Genomic DNA, 14539 nt, shown 5'->3' on the forward strand with positions numbered 1-14539 from the left:
GAAACAAACTAAGGGTTGCTGAAGGGGAGGTGGGGGGGGATGGGGTAATTGGGTGATGGACATTAATAAGGGCACTTGATGGAATGAGCACTGGGTGATACAAGCAACTGATGAATCACTAAATTCTACCCCTGAAACTAATAATACAGTATATGTTAATTAATTGTATTTTAATAAAAAAAAATTAAAAAAAACATAGAAAATACATAGAAAAAATACATAGAAATATACAAAAAAAAATACAGAGGCTATTACTTCTGCCCTTCTTCCATATTATCTCTCAATTAGAAGACTATGGAACCAAAATTTCAAACTCTGTAAGGGTAATGACTTGAAGGGTTAGCTAAGAAAGTGAATAAATGATTAAAAAAAGTGTAGCAGTCACTTTAGCTGTCAATGAGTTTCTTTTCTCTGCCACCAGTAATGTTAATATGATCCTCGTATCAGTCTTTTTGGGATCTGGTCTATTTGTTGATTTTGAGCCTCAATCTCATTCCCCACGTCCAGGGCCTTTTTTTTTTTTTTTTTTTTTAGATTTCCTAGGATACTGCCCACTTGAGTCAGGTTCTCTTCCATTTCATCTTCTCCAGCATCACTGGCTATATGTTGTTTTTTTAAAATATGTTGTTTATTTATTTGAGAGAGAGAGAGAGCATGAGCAGGGGAGAGGGGCAGAGGGAGAGGGAGAAGAAGATTCCTTGCTGAGCAGGGAGCCTGATGTGGGGCTCAATCCCAGGACCCTGGGATCATGACCTGAGCCCAAGGCAGATGCTTAACTGACTGAGCCACTCAGGCGCCCCTGACTGTATGTTTATGTATCTGCTATCAATGGCTCCTATGGTTGTTTGCTGAGGCTGACCATTTGTCACATGGCCTGGCTACTTAGGTATTACACTGCTAGAAGAGTTGTCTCTGCCATCTCTCTATGTTGCCTTATGAGCCTTACCAGCCTCGAACTTCTTTATCTTATTACATGGGCAGACACAAAGGCCATAGCACCCATTGAGTCCTGCTAACATTTTCTCTGCCTCTCTCACATCTCTACTTATTTGGTCCATGTCTTCTTGTATATGGTTTATTTGCACCCCTTATTCATCCAGCATAGTGTTAGTCTTGACTCTTACATCCTGAGACTCAATGGTTAAACCTAGGATTCTCCTTGCATTTTCCAGAGACCCATCCATAACCTGGTGAGCCCTCAGCTGAATTTCTTCTGATGATGGGTGATTCATGATGAATTAAAACTCTTGAAAGGCACAGAAACTGAAGTGTGGATATTAGTTCTGGAGCCTGGAAGTCCGAAATCAAGGTGCCAGCACCTATCATAATCTTGTGAGGATCTTCTCTCTGACTCAAAGCTGGCACCTTCTGACGCATCCTCACATTGCAGAAGGGCAAAAAGCCTTAGGCTTTAATCAGAAAATTAGGGAATGGAGGGATATATATTGTTCACGCTGGTGAAAACAATAACATACGTAACAAACAATACTAGAGTTTCAGTAGATAATCACAACGAAAGTGTATTTTTTAACTGAAGATACAGTTGATTAGAGGTCAATGGGTCACTGCCATGCGATCATTCTAGTGTCCGGGTTCCTTCTATTAGCTGACTCCATTGCACCCTATGACCTCTGAGTCCTCTCAGAGTTTTGTCTTCTATCTGGCTGTCAGCAGAGGAAAGAGAACAAGGCGAGAACTCCCTCTCATCCACCTCAGCTGTTACACATCACTTCCGCACATATTCCATATGCAAGAACTACCACGAAGCCAGGGCCTTGTGAAATCTAGTTTGGTGGAGTGCTCAGAGGGAGGAAAAAACGGATATTAGCCGGCACCAGCAATCTGCAGCACAGAATATTAAATTTGCCGTTTTCAATACTTTGTCCAGACATTGGGGTATGTGATCAAAGTGAGACCAACCATAGCCCTTCTCCGGAATTTTTCTGAAATTCAGCTGGTACGGAGAATCTACTCATATCAAGAGGTAACAAGAGAAATACGTTACTTAGAGTTGTTAAGACCTTTGTTTCTAGCATTACAGAATAAGCTGGTTGAGAGAAAGTGGATATTCTTTCTCCCTTTTCTCCAGGGTATTCACATTCATTTGTGCTTTATTTAATGAGTCCCAACTGTCTTCTTAGTGTGTGGGATGCAGCTGTGAATAAAACAGGATCTCTTCGTGGGGCACCTGGGTGGCTCAGGGGTTAAGCGTCTGCCTTTGGCTCAGATCATGATCCCAGGGTCCTGGGATCAGGCGCCACCTTGGGCTCCCTGCTCAGTGGAGAGCCTGCTTCTTCCTCTCCTTCTGCCCCTCCCCTTGGCTTGTGCTCCCTCTCTCATTCTCTCTCTCTCAAATAAAGAAATAAAATATCTTTATAAAAAATAGGATCTCTTCTCTAATCTGGTTTACATTCCTATATGGGTATACACAAAACAAATAAGGACTGGAGGAGATTATGCTAAGTGAAATAAGTCAAGCAAAGAAAGACAATTATCATATGGTTTCATTCATTTATGGAACATAAGAAATAGCAGGGAGATCAGTAGAAGGAAGGGAAGAATGAAGGGGGGTAAACAGAAGGGGGAATGAACCACGAGAGACTAGAGACTACGGACTCTGGGAAACAAACTGAGGGCTTCAGAGGGAGGGGGGTGGGGCATTGGGATAGACCAGTGATGGGTATTAAGGAGGGCACGTATGCATGGAGCACTGGGTGTTATACGCAAACAATGAATCATGGAACACTACATCAAAAACTAAGGATGTACTGTATGGTGACTAATATAACATAATAAAAAATTAAAATAAATAAATACATAAACAAGATAACATAATGGTAGAGTATAATTCATGTCAAAAGAAATAAAGCAGAGTGAAGTGATTGAGAGTGACTTGATGGTGAGAGTAATTTAGGTTGGACATTTAGAAAACAGATGTTTGAGTCAAGATCTGAACAACATATAAAAATCAACTAAGGGAACTTCAGGAAGCAAACCATTCCAGACAAAGGAAACAACTAATCCAAGAACAAAATTTAGGAGGATCTCAAAGTATTCAAGAAGCATAAAGATAGTCTGTGTGCTGGAATTCAGGAAGGTAGGGAAATAAGAGTAGGATATATGTCCAAGAAGGTTAACATGTTTGAAATCTGTTTGACCTTATGGTGAATCAAAGCCTATTGGGGAGATTTACATTAGGAGAGTAGAATGATCTGATTTTGTTTTATAAGGTCTCAGAGGTCACTGAATAGAGTAGGAGAAGGGAAACTAGTTAGAAAGTTATTTTAATACTCCAGCCGACAAATGACAGTGGTTCTGATGAGAAGTATGAAGAAAGATTTTATAAAAAGAAAAAGAAATTAAAGATTCAACAAATTCCTCTGTTGTCCTAAACTGCTATGAATTAGGTTTTTGTCTATTGCAACCAAAAGAGCACTAACAAGCCAAATAGTGTCCAATTCTGCTGTGAAGTCAAGGAATATAATAGGTAAAAATGTCCATTGAATTTGGCATTAAATAGAACAAAGTCGATGTCAGTTGTGGATATGATATATTTATTTTAGCAAACCTGTAAAACTATCCTTTGATAACCTTGTGAAAATGTTCAAAATATGAACTATAGTAGAATACAACCATTTACATAAAAACTATCAAGATGGAAGTTAAGTGAGGTCTGTGGTATTTCATTATATGGATAGCCTCATGTCATTTAAAAATTAATCAAATTAAAATATGAGATATTGTTTTCAAAACTCTGGATACAGAAAAATTTACAGAATGTCTAATGAGTTTCATAAAATTACTGGGATTCAAAACTGCTTCACAATATTAGATTGATGGTCTAAAAGTAGCAAGCTGAATTAATAGCATTTCTTAAAAAATGAAACTTTAAAAACACTACATTAATTTATATGGTGTAACATGGCATGAACTCAAATTAATAGCTTATTTGAATAATACCTAATGTTCTAGGAGTTGATGAACTCAATGTGAGCTCTGTGTCCTGCTGATTGATAGAATAAAAGTGAAATTAGTTCATATTAATAGACATATATGTTTGAATAAATTATCCAAAATTCTCTCTGGAGTATTAGATCATTTATATTTGCCATAATTTAAGATGGGCATAGATTACAGTCAGAAGCATGTCCTATCGTGTGTGAAACCATGATTTATGAAAAATTCAAGATTCAGAGATTTGCAAAAAAGGTGGTATGAGGATATGATAGCTGAGTTCAGTTAATTTCATTTTTTTTCACGTTAAGTGCTTCTTTATATACTGTTCCAAAGGAAAAACCTATAGTATTTGATAACAGAAGTAAAATGGCAAAATATGCAAAGAGATCAATTCAGCAGAATATTGGGAAGAAATTCTAAGAAACTTACTAAGAATCTTATCTCTGGCTCAATTACTTCTAAGAATAGTCGGCTCTCTCATTATAAATGTTTAAAGCTAGGGCAGATATCAGTTTATAAGAATGGAGAAAGCATGTAAAAAATGAAGATGAATGGTTGAAAAGACCTGAGGTCTTTTCAAATCTTAATTTTCTATGCTTCTATAATATTGTGTGAATTCCATGATAATATTAGTTAGATGAATAGACACACAGATACATAGATAAACTGGTTGAGAAAATGGAAGAAATATTAGACAACCCAGAATAAATTATAACAAAGATGTAAAAATATCTTGAAGCAGCTGGACTCACAATGCATTTAAATCTCTATGTATTGCTGCCTCACCACCCCCTAAGTTTATTGAATTAAATAATGTTCCCTTGTCCCCACACTCAAAAAAGAAACAAAACAAGTCTTATCTAGATAAGAATTCTGGGAATTCCTATAGGTTGTCTGCTTAATCTTATGTGGCAGACTGCTGTAAATTTCAACAGAGACTCAATTCAATCGCAGATATTAATCAAAATTCTGAAGTGAACCAGTGAAAGGTTTAGACCATTCTCACAGCTCAGGCAGCTTCAGGCTGGGCACCTGCTGCGTGAGAAAAGCACTATTGGCTCCTGTAATCCGTATTGGCTGTTTCTCTTCCTACTCTTATCTCTCACCACCTGTTCCACTGATCCCTTTGGAAGGACAAGGCCCAGGAGTAGGGCAGTTTGTACTTTCATTAGTATTGCCACAAACTTACTTCACTCTCTATGGGCCTCACGGTTCTTTAAAGATGACTCTTTGTCTCCTGGGACACAATTTTAAGGAAGTTCAGACATTTCTTGCCAGGCTGGGCCAATGCATTTTCCTTTGCTGTTGCAGATTCTTATATTCTAGGGGGTCAGTTGGTCCTCCATCCTCGGTCCCAGCTCACTCACTTGAAGTTTCTCACTACTGAGTTTTTTATACCCATCTGTGTAGCGCTGTAGGCCCTTTTGTTTCTCTTTCTCTTGGGGACCACATCTCAACCTGTGGAAATGCATACATAGTCCCTCCCAATAAACCATGAAAATCTCAGCAAATCCCACAGTAATGACACTCCCGGCTTTGGGACCAAGGCTGCCAGAGAAATTCTTGTCCTCCTTACTTCTCAGGCTGAAGTTAGATTGTAGACCAACCTGAACACAACCAGTGTTTGTCACCTATTTGGCATTTTTAGGTCCCTGTTGGAGCCTTGTTCTTTAGGTTTGAGGTGAGGGGATTAGAGCCAGGTTTCCTTGGTGGAAGGTGAAGGGAGCAAAGCACAGATTTCTCCTAAAATACCATCCTCACAAAATGATGTCACTTATTCTCTTAAAATTTTTGCATTCTCAGAGAATATGAAGGTATTTGAGATCAAAGAAGCTGTTTATAGTCAAAATTATTTGAAAATAAATATATGGTTATTTGGCAAAGAACTTTCACATATTATGTCTATTTTATTTTGGTGTCTTACTATAAACTTCTGATCTAAAATCCTGTTTGATAATTAATGAGAGAAAAGCAAATTGGATGCTAGGTAGATCTAGGTATCTTGAAGTGAGGATAATAGATATTCTAAAAGAAGAAAACAGTACAGAATGAAATGGAAAAAAATCCTATTTAAAGATTACTTATCCAACCCGTAAGTAAAATTGAGTTTCCAGATTGGAAGGGTGTATTACAACACGGTTAACACAAAAAAGGATCATATTCACATATCCCTTGGTAAAATTCCTAGAACTTTAAAGAATTAAAGAATAAATAGACAACTATTCAAGATTTCTACATGTAGAGAAAACATTTTTTTAGACAGTCTGAAATAGCTGAACGAACTAGTAACCTGTCTCAAACTGAACACATTAAATACTCTATCATATTATTTTTTTTTCCTGAAAAGTACACCTTTAGAGTAGTCTGTCTTCCTTCTCCCATCAGGATTATTTGGGTGGACTGCACCGGTGTAATAGGAAGCATTCCTTCATCTTGATTCTAAGCATACGTTTTGCCTTACTTCTATTTTGAACCACCAGTTCACTAGACCTTTCTCTTCTATCTTGTTATTTTGTTGGACAAGAAGAGTGCATAAAAATAATGTTTTTAAGAGCTTAATTGTGTTACAGTCAAATATTATGAAATTATTTCATGTTGCTACAAGTGGAGCTAAAGAGAAAATATTAACAATAAACCAACAGAAACTCCTTAATGAATAGTATTTGCTATGAGAATAGTATTTGTTATGAGAATATCACACCAATAGAGACGGATAACTCCCACCCGCTCTTGTATTTCTTACAATTCCAGCTAAGAAGAATCACTTGCAAATGGATGACCCTTCAAATGGATGGTACTTCAAATGGATAACAATTTACTAGTATATACCTATGGTTGTCTTGTATTTATTTTGTTTTTCACTCTTGAAAAACTGCTGCTGAAGACCTAATTTCATCCAACTTCCTTTTAGTAGGACTTGCTAAATTACATTATGCTATAGACAAAAAAATCTGTGTCCCTCCAAAATTTTTACATTGAAATCCTAACCCCCAATTTCATGGTAGTAAGAGGTGGAGCCTTTGGTAGGGTTCTGCCCTCATGAGAGAGTTTTGTGCCTCTATAAAAGACACCTGGAAGAGCTCCCTCATCCCATCTGCCATGTGAGAATACAGCAAAAAGATGGCTGTCTGTGAACTAGAAAGTGAGCTCTCACTAGACAACAAATCTGTTGGTGCCTTGAACTGAACTTCCCTGTCTCCAGAACCACGAGAAATAAAGTTCTGTTGTTCCTAAGTCCTCTGGTCTATGGTTTTCTGCTAAAGCAGCCTGAAGGGACTGACACTAATATTGAAAAACAGTAACTCCCTTTCCCTGAACTCTATGGCTGGAGTGCATTCAGTACCAGTTGCATTTGGGTTCTTCCTTGTGACTCCTTTGCCCAATGGGATGTTAGCAGATGTAGCATCAACAGTGCTTTTAATGTGTTTGTGTGCTTGGGCATGTCATCTTGCACATCTGCCATCTCTAGAGGAGCTGTGGCTGAGTAGTTTTGCCCTTCAGCTTTGGCCCCAGGAGGAATACTTTGGAGCAGATACTCCTAAGCTAAACTGCAGAGCCACGAGAAAAATAAATATCTATTGCTAGAAGCTAGAAGCTTTTTTTTTTTTCTGCTTCTCTTTTCTTATGTAGTAAAAGTGGATATAAAAATTGGCAACAGAACTAGTGTTTGTAAAAAGAACCTAGAATACATAGCTGTGGATTTTGGAACAAGTGCTTAAAGTGAGAAAACTGACACCGGAGGTAGAAAAAATGGCCATTTATTTTCTTTAGCGGCAAAATATTTGGTGAAATTTTGCTTATGATATTCTAAAACACAGAAACTGTTCTTAATGTATTTTCAATGAAATGCCTGGAGATCTTGAGGCAAAAAATGTTGAAATAATGAGTTGGTTGCTACTAGCCATATTTCATAATTTACTAGAAGAGAGAGGTAAGCTCACAAAAATATGTGAAGTTTGCAAACATAATTTTGAGCTAAGATAGGAAACCCATAACCTTACAGGTTTTGCAAATGAAACAACCTTTCACCAAATAAAATATATTATTGTATATGATAAGCGAAAGCCCAAATTAGGTGTGTTGCTCAAATACCTTTAGTCACCATTTCTGAAAGGAATTAATTGGTATCAGATAGACCTTTAGGCTGGATGAAATGATCCAAGAGAAGAATGTGGTCTCCCAGAAACCTGATTTGCTAAAAGGCACTATAATTTAGTCTAGAAATAATGTCTTGAAAATAATTGAGAGTGTAGTTCTTGGCATATAGAATTGACTGAAATGTAAGACTTATAAAACTAACACACTTATGAAAACCATATTGTCAAAAGTGCTGCCAGCCAGATCACAAGAAACACATTATTTAAGTTATAAGAAATCTTTTGGTCCCCAAATTTTCAAAGACAGGGATCAGGTTGATGGAGCTTCTTAGACTTCCCAAAGGGCATATTCTTTAATTCTCTTAATTATTTTATCCTTAACCAATTTTTGGTTATGATGCAAAGCGAAAGATGCAATGATGCAAAGAGAAAGACCTTCCAGAGGGCAGAGCCAAGAGCTGTGGTAAAAAAAACCCAGGCCTAATGAAGAAATAGTCCTTTCCCTCAGAGCAGTAATACCTGTAGAGAATTGTTAAGGACCAAGCACTTCTGTTTGCCTTGGATGGCTTATGGCAATCTGTTCCATGCATTGATGATTAGTGTGAGGGAAGGTAATAAGTTGGCTCTTTGGTTCAGAGGACTTCAGATAAAAAGGAGCTGCATCAAGATTTCACAGAGATTTGGGGGCACCTGGGTGGCTCAGTTGGTTAACTGTCTGATTCTTAATTTCAGCTCAGGTCATGATCTCAGGGTTGTGGGACCCGGCTTCAGGCTCCGCACTTAGCGCAGTGCTCTCTGAGATTCTCTCTCCCTCTCCATCTGCCCCTCCCCGACACTCTCTTTCTCTCTTTCTCTTTCTAAATAAATAAATAATCTTTAAAAAATAAAAAGATTTCACAGAGATTTTAGGAGCCTGGACTTCAAACTTGATGCCATGATTTTGACAAAACCTTTGGAGATCTTTTATTTTGCATGTCAGAGAGACTTGAACAAATAGATAAATCATGATCTTTTGAATATTATTCAAAAATATTTACTCCTTGTATTTTATTTCCATAGGAGAATATACTTCCTAAAATTTGTCTTTGGGCTCATTCATGTTAACATGTAACTTTCTTTGACAATGAATATTGGTGTTCAACCAATAGGGGCTTAAAATTTGCTTGCATTGTATGCTTTTGTATTTTTCTGCCATCATATTGTAAAAAAGAGATTTTTCTGAATATGGGCTTCTCTGTCAGTTCAAACCCTAGAATGAACAAATGCATGGTGAAACCATTCTAGTATATCTGTGGGCCTAAACCATGAAATATAGCCACTAGAATCTCAGGTGCAATGACATCAAATTCTAAAATCAGTGATAAAAAATGATAGGAAAATTAGCTATGTAGTGAAATATCTTAAAATTAATTATGTGGTAAAACTGGCATTATTGAAGATTTTTTTCTTATATATTTCATGAACTATATTTCAGAATTCAATAATATAACATTGTGTTTCTATTAACATGTTTAATAATGTGTATCTCTTAAGAAAATCCTTAAAACTTTGAAGCCATTTAAAAGGTCAAAATACCTAATCAAGTCAGTGTGGTATTGACCAATGGAAGACAGTAAATTCCAGGAACGAACCTATACATACATAGTTGATTCTTTTTTTTTTTTTTTTAAATACTTTATTTATTTATTCGACAGAGATACAGACAGCCAGCGAAAGAGGGAACACAAGCAGGGGGAGTGGGAGAGGAAGAAGCAGGCTCATAGCGGAGGAGCCTGCTGTGGAGCTCGATCCCATAACGCTGGGATCACGCCCTGAGCCGAAGGCAGAAGCTTAACCGCTGTGCCACCCAGGCGCCCCTACATAGTTGATTCTTGACCAACTTTAAAGGTTTAGGAGGGGATATTTTAAAACCTTAGCAGTTCCTACATGTAAATCTAAATCCACCCTCTCTGGATCATGTCTATTCCTTCTCTTTAAATTTTTTTCATGGTATTGTCATTTTTTTTTAAAATTTATGGGCCAAATTTTAAAGTTAACTACCACAAACACACCAAATATAAATTTTTAATAGAAAAATGACTTTAAAACATACTTATATCATTCATATATTTTCATGTATATAATATGTATACATGTATATGGCAGTATGTCCTAAAATATATCAAGAAATGTTACTGGAGGAGCTATTTCAGTACTAATTTCTCTAAATGGTCTCAAAACATATTTGGGATTTATGATTTCCCTCCTATATAACTACTCAGCTTTGTAAGCTGATACCGATAGGTTTTCTACCTCTTGGTGCAGCCCAAAACTTCCTTTGGAGGATTTCAAGCACTTACTTGATGAAATCAACAAGTGCTAATTACATTTGTGTGTTAGTTAACAAATGTTATCACTGTTAAAATGTATTAGGTTACCTCATTGGATTCCTGGAGTTGCAGTGTGAGCTCTGTGCTCATGCAGCTTAGTTCTGCCTTCAGAAATTGTTCTTAATATACTATTTTTTTTTTTTGGACAATGGTTTGGTCTATGGATAATGAATCAGATAATTATGTGCATGGGGTCACTTGGAATCCTAGGTAAGCATTTAGTCTCTATCGGGACCTACTGTATGTTGAAGAATGTTGTTTGTCAAAAGTGTAGTTTTTCTGTTATGTCTTTGCTGTTCTTTGCTGTCAAAACCTAAGAATCTCCCTTTTTACTCTCTGCACTGGGCTCATCACAGGGTCCTTGTTGTAACGTGATTTGTAACGTGATTTCCACAAACATTTTCATTACCATAGAATCCATTGTTTCTGAAGGATGGGTGGCAGAATTCTCTAGTTTCCCTTTGGAGCTATCTTGACAAAACTCTTCTGGGGTAAAAATGGAAGCATCTTAGTAACTCAGAAATGGTCAGCACAATACATCCAAATGTGAATTATTGTTTCTAAAATCAAAAGTGACTTTGTTTTGTTCTATTTTTTTTTTTCTGAATAAGAGGTCCAAGATATATCAACTTGTCTTTACTTTTGAGGGAATATTTGAAAGTATCCAGGTCGCTGGACCTCCAAAAATATTCATGGACTAAAGAAGCCACTTATTTTTATGGAATCACAGAATTTCATGGAATGAAATGCTGCTTTCTGGATTTCTTATCAAAATAAATTCATTATTTGGTGGACAGTTGTGATATTCTCTGGGATAGCACAGTGATCAATATCCTTGCAAATTAAAATGTGTTCTAAATTTAGAAGCAAGACAGAGAAGATCTATTCTCTTGCCATGTGGAAGCAAACTACTTCTGAGTATTTGAGAGAGAGGTGATGAGGAGAGAGAGGGAGATTGAATTTCCAGATCAATAGCAATAAAAAAAAAAACACCTTGTTTTATAACTAGTTGTAAAACAAGTGCTTGGAATTTGATTTGTGTTTAATTTCCTCAAGTAAGGAGACAACATCTGGATGAATACCTCAAATTGAAGTTACTCCCTGCTTAAACTTAAAATAAGGTTTTCATATTACAAGATCACTCTTTCTTGAGCTTTCGGTTAATAAGTGAAATAAAGGAGATGGGATAGTAACCACCTATGACATTTAGCTATTTATTCAATAATACTACATATCAAGATATGCAATATTTTACTGGCTTAACACAACAGTCCTATAATTTTCCATGAGTTTAAGTTCCATTGGGTGGTTTTGCTGACCTGGTCCAGACTTGACTGTTGCCTGCTAATCTCATTTACACATTTGAGATCAGAGGGCAAGATGGTATGGGGTGGCTTCAAATGGGATAACTCAGCTCTCCACCAGCCCCTCACACTTTGTACTCCTGCAGGCTACCAGGACATGTTTTGATGGTTAATTAGAAGAACAAATTGGGCTAAAGAACAAGCCTTACTATACAATTGCTTTTCCAGGCTTAGACTGCAACCCATCTGTTAGTATCTTGTTTGCCAGAGCAAGTCACATGCAGAGCAGAATACCCCATCCCCAAGAGAACCACTGATAAAATCCAACTACATTCTACTACGCCTGTATCTCTAGTAAATTCATCACATTTCTAGTATCTTTGTCTTCACCACAGATGTGTGTGTAGTTTGGGTTGACACAACTGATGAAATGTGGGAAATACAGAAACTTCTATTTTCTATCTCCCCCCTAATGATCCTTATACTTTGATTTAGGGAACCAATATGAGGATACAATAGATAGGCATATGTATCTTAATTATAGCTTAAGAATTTAGGAAATGACATGAGTATGAATTTGTTATCCCGCTCTACCTATTGTGAGGTAGAATCAAGTAAAAATGCCATGTAAATTCCACAAGCCCTCACTCTGTTAAATTACACTTACATTTTATATTCCCAGGGATTCGTTCAGAGCCAGTGTTCAATAATTCCTAATAGGCCGAATAGTTTGTTTCTAAGCACACAGTTACCACTTTCCCTGTTCCAAAGGCTAGAAGGAAAATACTGTATAGACTTATGCTGTTATTGTAAAGTTCTCCTTTAAGTGTACTGGTGTCTCAGTGAAGTCCTGTCTCAGAACTGAGTATGAGCTCCTGACGCTATTGTGGTAAGCCAAATCAAGTGTTAGTTTACCAGATGTGTTACTTTTTTTTATGATTACACAGCTCAGGTATGAACTTCAGGACTGCCATCTATTTAATTCTGAGTGTTTGCTTATGCCTATGCTGTCATCAAAGATTTCTGTAGATCGGGCTGTTCTGATTACTATTCTAGTTTGTCTGCCTATTGTGATTACTATGGCAACCCTTCCCCTTGAATCTTAAAGCACTGGTTTGGCCTATCACCCCAAGATCACACCATTCTTGTTGAAACAAGCAGTCTATTTTAATGGCAGGATCTTACCTTCACCTCTGACTTAGAGAAGACAATCACCACAGCACTTTCCACTGATGCTAGGCTCTCATCACCAACGTATTTCTCAAGGTCACGACAAAAGGAATGCCAGAGCTCTCCATCCCTGTCTGCCACCATCTTCACTCACTCTATCTGTATCACCATCTCTATATCTCTATTTCATTCTCTAGATCTCTTGCATTTCTATTGCTAGACTTTGATTTCTCTCCTTCACTCCAGCATTCTAGATTCATGTATTCACCTCTTTACTCCACAGCTTGACTTAGATGCCCCTTACGTGCCTTAAACCATTGCAGAATGTCAATTTTCAATTACAGGTCCCCATTAAAAGTGAATCTAGACATAACACCATTGAATTCCACCTTCTGCAGCAGGCTTAAACCAGATACACTGCATTAATCCTATACTTTATGTAACTGAAATTTTGGACCCATTTATGACATTTTGATGATATTCGATATATTTTCAAAACAGAATTTTCCCTATGTCTTTCTTATGAACGTCTTCAAACATAGAAAAGTTGAAATAAAATGTTAACAACAAAAAATAATGATAAACACCTCAAAATGAGCTCTTGATATATTCTCATTTCCTCCTCACTGAGTAAATGGAACCATCCATCAGTTTTGGGTTCAAACCCTAATATTCATACTTGATTCTTCTCTTTCTTTCTATTTGATATCTGTTCCTTATACCAATCCTCGGCTTGATCCTCCAAATAAATATAATTGGTCTAGTTAATCCTCAAGAACTTGATTGTTAATTCTAACCACAATAATCGTTCACCTGCACTGTTGAAATAGCCTTCAGTTAGTCTCCTTACTTCCACACAATAGTCCTCCACACTAAGAAGCTGGAGACATTTTTGATACATGAATATGAATATACACCCTTATTCAAAATCCTTTCATTCCTTCACCATATGCACAGAAAAAATTTAAACTCCTTGTCTTTTCCATCCTGGCCTTAAATGATCTAAAAACTGTCTGTATAACTGACCTCATCTCTGGCCACTTTCCCCTTGCTCCTTCTATTCCAGGACAGTGGCCGGAACTTAGAGAGAGGAATCAGCACTCCTCAGTTCAACTTCCTAACTGGCTGTGTAAACTTGACATGCTGTTTGATCTAAAAAAAATTGGACATATGTTTGGTTTTATAAAATAAAGGTCTTTTAACTTAATATTTCTAAAGCCTGTCTATAATGGATGAGCAGTTTGTTTAAATTTATAAGGTAAGGGGCTTATCAAGGAAGACTGCAAATCTTCAAAGAAAGAAACAAGGGACAAGTTGTTTGGGTTTCTTTTTTGTAGCATTTGCTTCCTTTCAGTGATCCATCAGTAATCAGAGTGGATGATGTGCAACTAAGCAGAGGATTTTATCTGTGCTATACGTCACATACATATGTACCATGTACTTGCATCCATATATACCCATCTTCTTGGATAGCTGATAGGTGCAAGTTTAGTATGAAATGAAATCAGTGAAGAGAAGAGATTTAACTAGGTATAGCATCCTGATGAAAATTTTTGCAAAGCTAAGAACATCTGGAGGTGTTCCTTTCCATTCTTTTTTTCCCTTCACTCTCCATTTCTCTCTTCCTTCTTTTTTTCTCTGG

At 37.0% G+C, this 14539-nt stretch overlaps 1 pseudogene; it reads right to left on the reverse strand.

The window, feature by feature from the left end:
* Window positions 1-275: 275 nt before the first annotated feature.
* On the reverse strand, window positions 276-1232 carry LOC103659150 (annotated as a pseudogene).
* Window positions 1233-14539: the final 13307 nt, after the last annotated feature.

Source organism: Ursus maritimus, unplaced genomic scaffold (assembly GCF_017311325.1).
Source record: "Ursus maritimus isolate PB19 unplaced genomic scaffold, ASM1731132v1 scaffold_10, whole genome shotgun sequence".
In the NCBI taxonomy this organism is placed as follows: Eukaryota; Metazoa; Chordata; class Mammalia; order Carnivora; family Ursidae; genus Ursus; species Ursus maritimus.